Source organism: Panthera onca, chromosome C1 (assembly GCF_046562875.1).
Source record: "Panthera onca isolate mPanOnc1 chromosome C1, mPanOnc1 haplotype 2, whole genome shotgun sequence".
In the NCBI taxonomy this organism is placed as follows: Eukaryota; Metazoa; Chordata; class Mammalia; order Carnivora; family Felidae; genus Panthera; species Panthera onca.
The window spans coordinates 171,367,448-171,380,090 of record NC_138346.1 but is presented as its reverse complement, the minus strand read 5'-3'; positions in this window follow the sequence as shown (position 1 = coordinate 171,380,090).

Genomic DNA, 12,643 nt, shown 5'->3' with positions numbered 1-12,643 from the left:
AAAAAAGCCAGCTTCCACCTTAAAGGGGAACAAGATGAATAATTCTGGTTGGTAAAGTCTACCTTCCAGATAAAAGTCTTTCTGCTCTTGCCTCCTTGTGCAACAAGCATTCTCTTCCCTTGTGACTGTGTGGCTTCGGGGGCAGAAGTCAGTCCCCGGGCATGGAGAATCAGGCTCTATGGAACAATCTTTGGAGACTGCAGATCACTTCATCTAGTTCATCTGTTATTTCCACTACCACCATCATGGCCTCTGAACACTGGCCTGAGCCACACTCTTCTCCATGAAAGTACAAAATCTCATCCAAAGCAAACGGGACCAACATTGTTGAACACCTCCCATGTGCCAGAACTTGGGGCTGGCAACGGTGATGACTCTGAGATCAGCCCAGAAGAGTACAGAGTCTAGCAGAGAAAACAGACGTGCAAATCAAATCATGGCCTCATAAAAGCCAGGAAGGCATCACATAATCTGGGGACCAACTATTCCCAAGGAAAAGAGAGCCATGGGGAGGAGACGTACAATCTAGGTCTTCAAGGATGAGCAAGAGTTCTAGAGACTGGCTAGAAGATACAAATAGCATTAGATACGCTAATAGTAATGACACCTAGCATGTACTGAGTGAGCCCCTCACACCATGCATGGTTCCAAGGGCTTCACATGCACAAGCACATATAAGCTAACCCCATGAAAGAGAAATAATTGTTATTCCCATTTTACAGATGCAGATAGTGAGGTACAGAGAGTTTCAGTAACTTGCCTTACTTATGTTAGTAACTACCTGTGTGGCGCCTTAATGTTCACGGGCTTAAGGGATAGATAACATTTCTAAATCACAATTAGTCCAAATGTAAGTCTGGTTCACCGTCCTCTTCCAAGGGCCTGGAATCATGCTCAGCACCTAAAAGGCACTTTATACTGTCAGAGGACAAGCCATGGTTGTGTCAGTCAGCTTTTATCTGCCACTTCAGACCTACTCTCCACCCTCCTCCAAACTGCCCTGTGCTCAGAAGGCTGACCTATATGGACCATGTCAATGGGCTTTCTTGGCCTGGGCTTACCAGCTGGGATGAGCCAGTCAGAAACCCTGGCAGTAGATTGCTGGGAGGGAGGACAGTGATGTCAGGGTATTTATTCCCCTGGCTCTCTCCCTGGGTCCTCTCTGGCTGGTGACATTCCTCCTCAAAGGAAGGTCACAGCTCCTCTCAACATGGCTCTCCATACCTTAATTTCTCCTTCTGTGTTCTGATAACAGCCCCCCCCTCCACTCCTCACCCTTTTAGGCATGGAGATAGTAAGAGCTTTGGGTTACCATCTTTTATAATTTCTCTACGTCTTACCCACACCTTTGTAAATAGTCTCTTTAGTAAACCCCTCTCAAATGATCTTGAGTTGAATGTGTTGTCTGTGTCCTGCTGGAACCCTGATAGAGTGGTCAAGCCAGAGCAGGCTTCTGGAACCTTCTTTCTCCTCAAATTCCAGCAGAGGCTCAGATTTATTCACCTGATGGATGTCAAAACCATAAATTTTCCCATCTTAGTTTATCCTAGATTCAGATGGCTGGACTCAACCTTCAAAGGTCGCTGAAGTCCATTTCCCTGCCTCCAGCTAGGAATCCCACCTCCCCACCACCACCCCCAACTGCTCCTGTCAGAGGGAAGTATATCTTACTTTGAAGATCTCCAGGTAAGGAGATACCATAACTCATTTTAGTGTCTTCATACTCCCTGCCTGATAAATCTCCCTCCTGTCTGACACGGACCCCTCCTATTACAGGTGAAGCCCGTTGCCTTTGTCTTGCTCCCTGGCAAGAACTGAACAAAAGATCCTTCATTCTTTGAAAATGTGCATTAAATTGTCTTTACCCTTCTCTGGCTCCAAAGTGCAGATCAATGAAAGCAGATCATCTGCCCATGCTAGTCTCAGGTCATCAACCTGGACATTCTAGGAGAACACTACACCGTAGCAAACTTCTGCAAGAATGAGATCTAAGAGGTTGCTCAGGGGAGGGGATGGACTCCAAACGTCCGCTGAAAGACCACGGACTGGGTTCCTGACAGGAGTGACGGGGGATTCTTCGTCTCCTTTGATATATTTATCCGCTTGGCCATTTATCCCCGCCTGTTATCCTGACCCTGAATTCTGGAGGGTGCCGATCTGCTGGTACTTACCGGCTCTGACAAAGCGGCTGCTTTGTAAACAGAGACCTGCTATTAGCCTTCAGGCCTCTGCTGCTTCCCTTCATCAGTCTCCACCCGGCTGGGCTTTCACTGGACTTGAGCTGAGCCAGCCAGGAACGAGGACCAGAAATACACCCCAGGATCTGATAAACCGCACATCCCACAGACCATTGCTTAAAAATAAATTTTACCGAATTTCAGAGCTTCTCCCCAAACTCCGATGCACACACACACACACAATCCCAATTCCATATTTTAAACCATGTATCTAGATCTTTAAAGTGTTCTCCAACCTGATATGCTTTGTTTTCCTCGTTCCTAGATTGGTAAACATACTCACAAGAGGCCTTTGTCTTGTTCCCATGAAGGCATAAATGACTGCTGTACCGGCACTTAGTCCTACTCCAATTAGACACCCATCTGTGAAACCCTAGAGTCAACAATGGAGCAGGTGCCCGGCTTTTGTCAATTGGCTCAGTCCCATTTCACATTGAATCCTCCCAGGAACCCAGCAAGGTAGATGCGATTCGTCCCATTTGGTAAGTGAAAATATGATAAGGCACAGCAAGATCAAAATCACCCAGCTAGGGGCGCCTGGGTGGCTCAGTTGGTTGAGCGGCTGACTTCGGCTCAAGTCATGATCTCGCGGTCCGTGAGTTCGAGCCCCGCGTCGGGCTCTGTGCTGACAGCTCAGAGCCTGGAGCCTGTTTCCGATTCTGTGTCTCCCTCTCTCTGACCCTCCCCCATTCATGCTCTGTCTCTCTCTGTCTCAAAAATAAATAAACGTTAAAAAAAAAAATCACCCAGCTAGTGAGCAGGAACCATGAGATTCACCTCCAAGCCCTGAGACCTGAGTAAAATCTGTTTCGACAAAGAGAAGTACCAACAACTAATACTATGGAATATTTATACCCCAAAAGCACTCCTAATTAGGACTTGGAGGCACCTCGCAGCCCTTAACTTTTTTCAAAATCATCAAAGAGAGGGGCAAGTGGGGGTGGCTCAGTCGGTCGAGTGGCATCTACTCAGGTCATGATCTCACGGTTCTCAAGTTCAAGCCCTTGCTTCTCTCAGTGTAGGGCTTGCTTCAGATCCTTGGTCCCTCTGTCTCTGTCCCTCCCCTGCTGGCCCTCACTCAAAAATAAATAAAACATTAAAAAACAAAACAAAGTGAAATAATTAAGGAGAGATCTGAATAATTTTAGCACCACTCGAGTGTGCTAAATTCTTGTTGAACAATTCGTGTTTTTGAGAGTGGGTGGTTAGTATGTGAACCGACAAGGAAATCGCTGGTTACCCTGAGCACCATTTACAGGAAGTATGGGTCTGCAGTGGGCTGAGTGGGGAGCATGACTCCTGAGGACACACGGCATGACTATTACAAGGATGAGTGGAGTCCTAATCTTCAAAAGCTCTAGAAGGTAAGCCCAGGGAGAGTCCTCGGTCATGGCACAGAAAGCCGGGGGCTCACCAATGCACAGCAACAGGAAGTCAGAGATTTGCACTCCCTGGCCCACCGCCCTTTGAGTGACTGAGCCTCATGTTGTCCTGGAACCAAAAACACACAGGATCTGAACTTAAGGTCCAGTTCAGAGCTGAGGGGTAGTCAACAGCTACCACCCGGCTCAGGAGGCCTGGGGGTGAATGTCTCCTCTGATGCTCTCAGAGGCTCACTCATCTTAGCCACCGCATCTCTGAATCTCAACACCCCTCCTTTGTGAAATAAAGCCTTCTCGAAGGCGTGAAAAGTCCTTGGTAAACTAAGGAAGGCCATAAGAAGTTGACAAATGGATTTTAAGGGCTGTGAGAAATGAAGCAAAAAGATGGCATCCCTGGATTAGGCTCTGCCAAGGGGAAAGATGTCATTAGGGTCCTCGCTCCCCAGTCCCATCTAATGACACAGCTCACTCAGTCCAGAAAACCCAAGAAAGGGTCCCCTGCCCTTTGGTATATCTGGCTCACTTCTACTGAGATATGAACTGGCCAAGCCCAAGAGTCCCTCCAGAAAGTAGTTAGCTCTGTTGTTTCTAAGCCAGCCTGGGCCTGGAGCTTTTTCGCTTAACCTTCAGAGCTGTGATGCGGGGTCCAGCCCCCTTTATTTCCCCCATCTTACCAGTTCTGTGCAGAAGACCCAAGTGTAATAGAACAAAAGGTTACCTTGCCCCTTCCACCTCCTCAACTTCCTGCCTTATCGTATCTTATTAAGGCCAGATTCCCAATAATTAGTCGAGTGGAGGGCTTTTTCCAGATCCCTAGCAACTGTGTTACTTGGCCTCGAAGCGTAAAAGAGAGTAATGACTCTCTGAGGCAAAAGGAGCTCAAATCATGGAGGGTCTGCTAGCTTCTTGGAATGAGAGAACCAAAAATATCTTCCTTATTTCCAGACCTGACATAGTAACGAGAGTAAACTTCAACTTACTATTTCTGTAAATTAGCCCATTCATGAAGACCAAATGCCAAGTGGTGTGCTAAGGGCTTCCTTTGCAAGTATTATCTCATTTGAATTGAAGATAATAAAATAACCCATGCCTCCTAAGAGATGCCACAGAAATATTAATGATATGTGCTCCCATTGGCTCCCTTGGAGCCACTCGTTGCTTGTCACTCCCCACTCCCCACTAACACCCAAAGAAACATCCGTATGTTCTGCTGGAAGTGAATTGATTGCTATGAACAGAACCTGTGACCAAAGCCAAGACCTGGTCTTTTATACATAAAGCTCAAAGGGCACCGTCCCCATTGTCTGAATTAACTAATTTGTACACCCTTCTGAAGAGACCCAAACTATCTTCTTCCCTTGTCCAGGGAAGAAATGGTAAATGGGCTCTGGAAAAGGGGAGGTAGAAACAGTTTTAGAAGAGAGACAAGCGGTGATGAGCATTTGCCCATCTCATGTCCCCCTTCGTCTTGCAAGGTAGGGGGAGAGGCTGTTGGAGAGGGAGGAGAAGAAAGGCAATGAATACAAGAAAGTCCTAAGGGAAGAGGGGACGTAATTTGAGAGCGGCCACCCCAGGCTGCCCTGTTGGAGACATGGACCCTGGGAGAGTGGTCCTGTGTGCCATCTACAGGAAACCACCTGCTGGGGCAGAAAGGATGCACAAAAGAGATGCCCATCAATGGGTCGTGGGAGTGAGGGAGGAAGAGGTGTCCTCCATGGGAATCACTCGTACCAGGGAACCAAAGGTGCCCTGGACACAGCAACCCCGAGGCAGTATCTGTGACGAGAGGTGAGACTGTGGGGACGGCAGCATCTCTGGCAACATACGAACGAGACACAAGAGAGACTGGAACATGATGCCCCTCCCTTTTTTCCACTTTTGCCCAGCTGTGATTGCCCCAGTGCCCCTGGCGTTGGAACAGACACCAGAGCAGGGCAAAGAAGAAACCAGAAATGGTTTTAAACTGGTTGTGGCTCTGATCATTCTAAAGTTGACAGAAATCACTGATGTGCCTGAATTTACCCCAAGGTGTCTAAATTGAGTTGCCTGCTGAAAGCTTAGAAGTTAAGAATCAGAAGTGAAAGACAATTACATGTTTTCCATGCCTAAATGAGGACTGTGAAGTCGCAGGCTGTCCACGGCTGCTGGTGAGCAGGAGTCCAGGGAGCCGGGGCCGGAACTCGGAGGCGGACTGACTTCGTGGGATGGGAGAAGAAAAACAAACAAAAACTTCTCATGGTTTCGACTTTCCTGTAACAGCAAGGACAAACCACGAATAATATCTGAGTGAATTGTCCTGTAAAAACAACAAAGATAATAACAAGTATTATTACCAAAATGGAGAACGGTGTGCCAGGCATTTACCAATGCTATTTATTGAACCAGTGCAAATGCTGCCTGCATCACAACAGAGGTGTGGTTCTGTGTGGCGTGGGTGGGAGCACACATCGTGCCAGTCGATCATTCTTTCCTAGGAAGGGCCCAGAGCTCAGAGTCCATATCAACTACAGACAGAGCAAAGGTCATGGCTGGAGACCAGGGGCATGGGGGTATGAGATTCCTAATGTAGGGATGGCCCCATCTCCTCACTCTGCCCTTCTGACAAACAGACCCCTGCACTCTGGCTCCTAATTGACAGAGTAGACCAAGGGTCGGGGCGCAGGCATGGCAAGTTGGGTACTTGCTAAGGTGCAAACTTTAAGAGCGTGCCAAAAAACTCAGTAATCAAGATAAATATTATTTTGATGCGAATATTTTTTTTCAATAAAAATTAATGCAGGGGCGCCTGGATGGCTCAGTCAGGCGTCCGATTCTCGACTTCGGCTCAGGTCATGATCTCGCAGTTCCTGAGATGGAGGATTGTGTTGGGCTCTTTGCTGACAGCACAGAGCCTTCTTGGGATTCTCTCTCTCTCTCTTTCTCTCTGCCCCTCCCCTGCTGGCACACTCTTTCTTTCTCTCAAAATAAATAAATAAAATTCATTTTGAAAAAAGAAGTAAGTGAAGGCAAGATAGTCATGATGAACAAAATATCAAAATTTTCAATAAAGACAGAGTCCATATTACTGATTTTTCTTTTTGTCCTAGGCTATAGTATGGCTCAGCATGTCACCGTTACTGATCTTAAAAAGGAGAAAGAAAATTATCGGTATTCACAGGCTGCACGATTGTCTATAAGGTAAATCCAGAAAGTCTACAAAAAAATTTTTTTAAGAAATTTAAGAATTTTCTTGGGGCACCTGGGTGGCTCAGTCAGTTAGGCGGCCGACTTCGGCTCAGGTCATGATCTTGCGGTCCGTGAGTTTGAGCCCCACATCGGGCTCTGTGCTGACAGCTCAGAGCCTGGAGCCTGTTTCAGATTCTGTGTCTCCCTCTCTCTGACCCTCCCCCGTTCATGCTCTGTCTCTCCCTGTCTCAAAAATAAATAAAACGTTAAAAAAAATTAAAAAAAAAAAGAAATTTAAGAATTTTCTCTAAGAAATGAGATCAGCAGGTATATTAATCTGCTCAGGCTGCTATAACAAAATACCACAGACTGGGGGGCTGAAATAGCAGAAGTTTAGTTCTCACAGCTCTAGAGGCTAAGAAGTCCACGACCAAGTTTCCAGCAAAGTGGGTTTCGTTCTCAGGTCTCTCTTCTTGGCTTGAAGGCAGCTGCATTCTCTCTGTGTGGACACATGCCCTCCTCTTTTTGCAGGCTTGAGAGAGAAGAAGCTCTCGGGTATCTCTTGTTGCTATTAGAGCACCAATATCATCACGAGGGCCCCACTCTCATGACCTCATTTAACCCTAAGGCCCATGAAGGCCCATCTCCAAATACCATCACATTGGGTATTAAGGCTTCAACATATGAACTGGGCAGGGGAGGGTGGGGACACAAACATTCAGTCCATAACAACAAAGTCACAGGATACGTGGTCAATATACAAAAATCAATTATATTTCTATGTAATAGTAATGAACTATTGGAATTCGATTTTTAAAACACCATTTACGGGGGCACCTGGGTGGCTCAGTTGGTTAAGCAGCCGACTTCGGCTCAGGTCACGATCTCACAGTTTGTGGGTCCAAGCTGTACTGTGCTGACAGCTCAGAGCCCGGAGCCTGCTTTGGATTCTGTGTCTCCCTCTCTCTCTGCCCCTAACCCACTCATGTTCTGTCTGTCTCTCTCTCTCTCTCAACAATAAATAAATATTTTTTTAAAATTTTTTATGAAAAAAACACCATTTACTATTTCTCCCCCAAAGTATTTAGGTATAAATCTAATCAGATACATTCAAAATGTCTATACTGAAAACCAAAAAACACTGGTGAATAGATTAGATAACATCTTAATAAATGCAGAGATACACCACACCCTTGGATCGAAAGCCTCAATGTTGTAAAGTGTTAAATCTCTTCATGTTAATCTGTAGAGTCAATTCGATCTCAACAAAAATCACAGCACAATGTCGTAGATATCAACAATCTGATTTCAAATTTTTTTATGGAAAGGAAAAGTGACTAGAAAAGGCAAAACAATTTTGAAAGAGAGGAACAAATGGGAGGTTTCACACTATCTGGTTTCAAGACTTACTGGTAAAAGAATAGATACAATGGAACAGAATACAGTCCAGAAATAGATTCATACAAATACAGTAACCTGATTTTTGGCAATGGTACAAAGGCAACCCAATGAAAAAGTATAGTCTTTTCAACACATGATGCTAGAAAATTGAATATTCACACGCCAAAAAGAAGGAGGAGGGAGAGAACAACCTCAACGTATACTTCACACTTTGTACAAAATTGAACTCAAAATGAAACACAGAACTAAATGTGCAACCTAAATTTATAAAACTTCTAGAATAAAATATACTAGAAAATCTTTGTGACCTTGAGTTTGGCCAAGAGTTCTTAGATACAACAGCAAAAAGCACGACCCATTCAAAAAATACATTTGCCTTTATTAAAATTAAAATATTTTGCTTGTTAAAAGACACTGTTAAGAGAAGGAAAAGAAACACCACAGACTGAGGAAAATATGTTCAAAGAGTATATCTGGCAAGGAACTTATGTCCAAAATATGTAAAGAACTTTCAAAAATCAACAATAATAAAACAAACAACCCAATTAAAAATAGGAAAAATATTTGAACAGACATTTCTTCAGCAAAGAACAGTTAATTTTACTATAAGTAAACTAAAAATAAATTTTAAAAAAACTCAAGAGATTTAGCTAGACCATATGCACATAACATTTTATAGCAAATAGAAAAGGATGAAATCAGTGGACCAAGGATCCAACTTACGAATATTTTTTAACCACTAAATTATGCCTGAAGAAAGTAGAAAGAAGAGAAAGATAAACCAAAAGATAAATAATGAAAGACAAAGCAAACATACAATAGAGGTCAACAAAGCCATAAATTGGCACTTTGAAACAAACAGTAAAATTGAATACTTTGAGGAGAATGACCCATAAAAGTGCAGCTTAAATACACATTAAGCAATGTCAGGAATGAGAAGAAGGGTATAACTGTAGCTAAAGTAGTCATTAAAATAATATAATAAGAAAAGTTTCTTAAAATAGTTTTATCCCAATGAACTAGAAAATATTGGCCAAATTGATGTTGAACAAATTCCTTAAAGATCCTAACACTAGACAAAATCGAAATCTGAACGGTCTTATCAAAATGAAACAAATTACAAACCTTCCCACCAAGAAAACTCCTGGCCCTAATATCTCCAACAGGGACTTCTACCAAACATATAAAGAAGGAAGGATGCTAACAGTTTGTTACTCTTTTAGAAAATAGAAGAAGAGAAACCCATCTATCTCACCTTGATGCTGACACTTGACAAGGATATTATAGGGGGAAAAAGTTACAGGCCAATCTTATTCACAAACAGAGGCACAAAAACTGTAAACAAAATTTAACACCGAATCCAGCCTGATGGTTAAAGGCCATACAGTACACGCAGCTTGGTTTTATTCCAGTAATGCAAGGTTATCTTAGCATCCCAAACTCAAAGTCCTTTACCATACCCACAGAATAAAGGAGAAGGTTTGCTTGGGATAAATCACTGAAGTATAGATTTTTATTTTGTGCACTTATCTGTATTTGTGGTATATTTCATAAGTTAAAAAATTAATACAATGAAGACCCTCAGGGCAGAGCACCCTACCTGTGTAAAAAATTGACACATCTTTTACAACTGGAGATACTGGTCAATCCGAAAATTTTTAAAGTGAATCGCGTGGCCCAGCTTGCAAGGAAGAAAGAAAAATCTTCAGGTTTTAGAAACACGGCAGAAACTGAGAAGACAGTGGAAACATTTAATAATCTGAGGCAGCCCAGCAGGCAGAGGTTGGAGATCTTCATGCCTGTACAAGTAACAAGGGCTTGGGTGTTACTTCTCGTGCTACTTTAAGGTGTATGGGGGGGGTTAGGAGCTCAATTTTAAGCCACAGATGCATGTGAGGCATTGAAGTCTAGAAGGCAGTTACTTGTTAAACGTTGGAAGCAGAGGGAAAACCAAGTAAGGTAGAGACGGAAACTGGGGACTCTGGCATGTTGGTTGGGTTTAAAGATTGACTGTCTGGGGCGCCTGGGTGGCTCAGTCGGTTAAGCGGCCGACTTCGGCTCAGGTCATGATCTCGCGGTCTGTGAGTTCGAGCCCCGCGTCGGGCTCTGTGCTGACAGCTCAGAGCCTGGAGCCTGTTTCAGAGTCTGTGTCTCCCTCTCTCTGACCCTCCCCCGTTCATGCTCTGTCTCTCTCTGTCTCAAAAATAAATAAACATTAAAAAAAAAAAAAAAAAAAAAAAAAAAAGATTGACTGTCTTCAGAGGCTTGAACCCCACAGAACTCTGTGCTTCCCTCCACTGCAGCACTCTCCCCATTAATAATGGCATTTTCAGTGTATATATCTGTCTTTCCCCCTCTAAGGGCAGGGAACATTTCTGTATCCTCAGAAAAGACATTCCGCAAACAAGCTATTGAACTATTGGTGACCGTGTCAAATGGCAGGAAGCCAAGGGAAGAATCTGTTCGGGCTCAAGGCACAATGGAAAAGCAGGTGAGCCTGGGAACGTGGGCAGGATGTGCTAAGGGAGAGATGTCCCTCCAAGGAACCAGCTGGAGAGGCATGAGGAAGGAGTGACACTGGGAACAAAGGGGAGGATTCAAAGAGGAGGTTGGCATTACGGGGTCCAAGACTGCCCTCTCGCTTCCGGGGTCTGGTTCTCTGCGTCACAGTTTGAGTGATGGATGGTTAGGTAAACCCCTCCACCTCCTACCACCCCAGCCTCCTGCACGCTGGCCCTGCGTGCCCATGGGGATTGGTGTCAAAAACCTGTGCCCTAAGGTAGGATCCAAATTCTTGCCTCTTTTCCCATTGGAACTGGGTCTACTCTGCTGGCGCAAACCAGGGAGTCTCTGTACCATGAGGCCATAAATTCTTTGCTTTCGAGTGCTTTGAGCCACCTCTCTCCGGGTCTGTGGAAGATCGCTTAAAGTCTCTCCTTCCAGAGGCGAACAACAGCCCGGCTGATGAAAGAAACATCCCCCTGGCAAGCAAAGCCCTGGCCCAGGCCAGGTGCCGGATACAAGAGCCCTTGCCTGGCTCACCCTCCTTTCTGAAAGGCATTTGGCATCATTGCCAAGTGATCCTGAGGAGCACTCGGTCATCCTGAGGAGCACTCGGTCACACACCTAGACATCTGGGAGCAGACGGGGAGGGGAGAGGCATGCACCAGGCTCACAGTCCTAAGGCTTCTTCTTGATAGCTCCTTGCTTTTAATTTTTGTGGAGGCCAAAGCACTACCAGAAACCTCCCCAAACCTGACTCTTAGAAACTGAAAGGAGGGCAAGGAGGATCCCTGAACTAGCTACATGCTCCTTTTTAATAACCTGACTATAGCTGGAGGAGGTGTAGTTATAATGTCGCCTAAAAAGGAAGAGAGGCGGACACAAAATAAACAAAATAATCTCAGGATAACATGTGGCAGACTCTAGCATGCAAACAACTCTGCATAGAAAAAACAAACAAACAAACAACAACAACAACAAAAACATCTGGAGGAAACTGACCCACATAGCACAGTGTATGTTCCAAATAGTCTAGAACGTGTATGCCTACTCTATTTTCCAAATAAGTCTATAACTGGTATACTTCTTCTACCCATATTTGGAAAACTACCAATGCACACTTCTTTTGATGTAGAAGAATATTTAATGCCATGAGAAATATTCATGATATAGTATTAAGTGAAAACAAAAGTCCATTTGTGTGTGTGTGTGTGTGTGTGTTTTGATTCCTTTTTTAATGGAACAATCTGAAATTGATGGGGTTCGAAAAGAAAATGGCTTACTTTTGACCAATGACTCCCTTTTTTTTTTTTAATTTTTTTTTAACGTTTATTTATTTTTGAGACAGAGAGAGACAGAGCATGAACGGCAGAGGGGCAGAGAGAGAGGAAGACACAGAATCGGAAGCAGGCTCCAGGCTCTGAGCCATCAGCCCAGAGCCCGATGCGGGGCTCGAACTCACGGACCGCGAGATCGTGACCTGAGCCGAAGTCGGACGCTCAACCGACTGAGCCACCCAGGCGCCCCCAATAACTCCCTTTAAACATATTCTGTTGACTCTCCCTTCCCCGCCCCTATGATATTTTGGAAAGATGCCTTAGCTTTCCTGTTATGAACATGTTCTCCATAATTACCACTCCTTTTCAGGCATTAAAAGGCCTTTCCCCTACCCTTTTCCTGCTGCTTCTGGCTCCTTTAGGGCTAGGTAGGGGGAATGGCCAATGCACATTTTGTAAAGAAATAATATGGACATATTTATTATCCTGTACTCTAATTTGGCAGGCTGAGCTGGCATCTCTTACTCAAATAATTAGAACAGCAACTCCTACGAGTGAGTTGTCTATATATGCCAGGCATGGTGTTCATCGGGTTGGTAATGTGAAGATGGTCTGTAACTTTGGTAGGAGCTGTCTCTCAAATTGGGGATAGAAACCAGATGGTGAGATGGGACAAGAG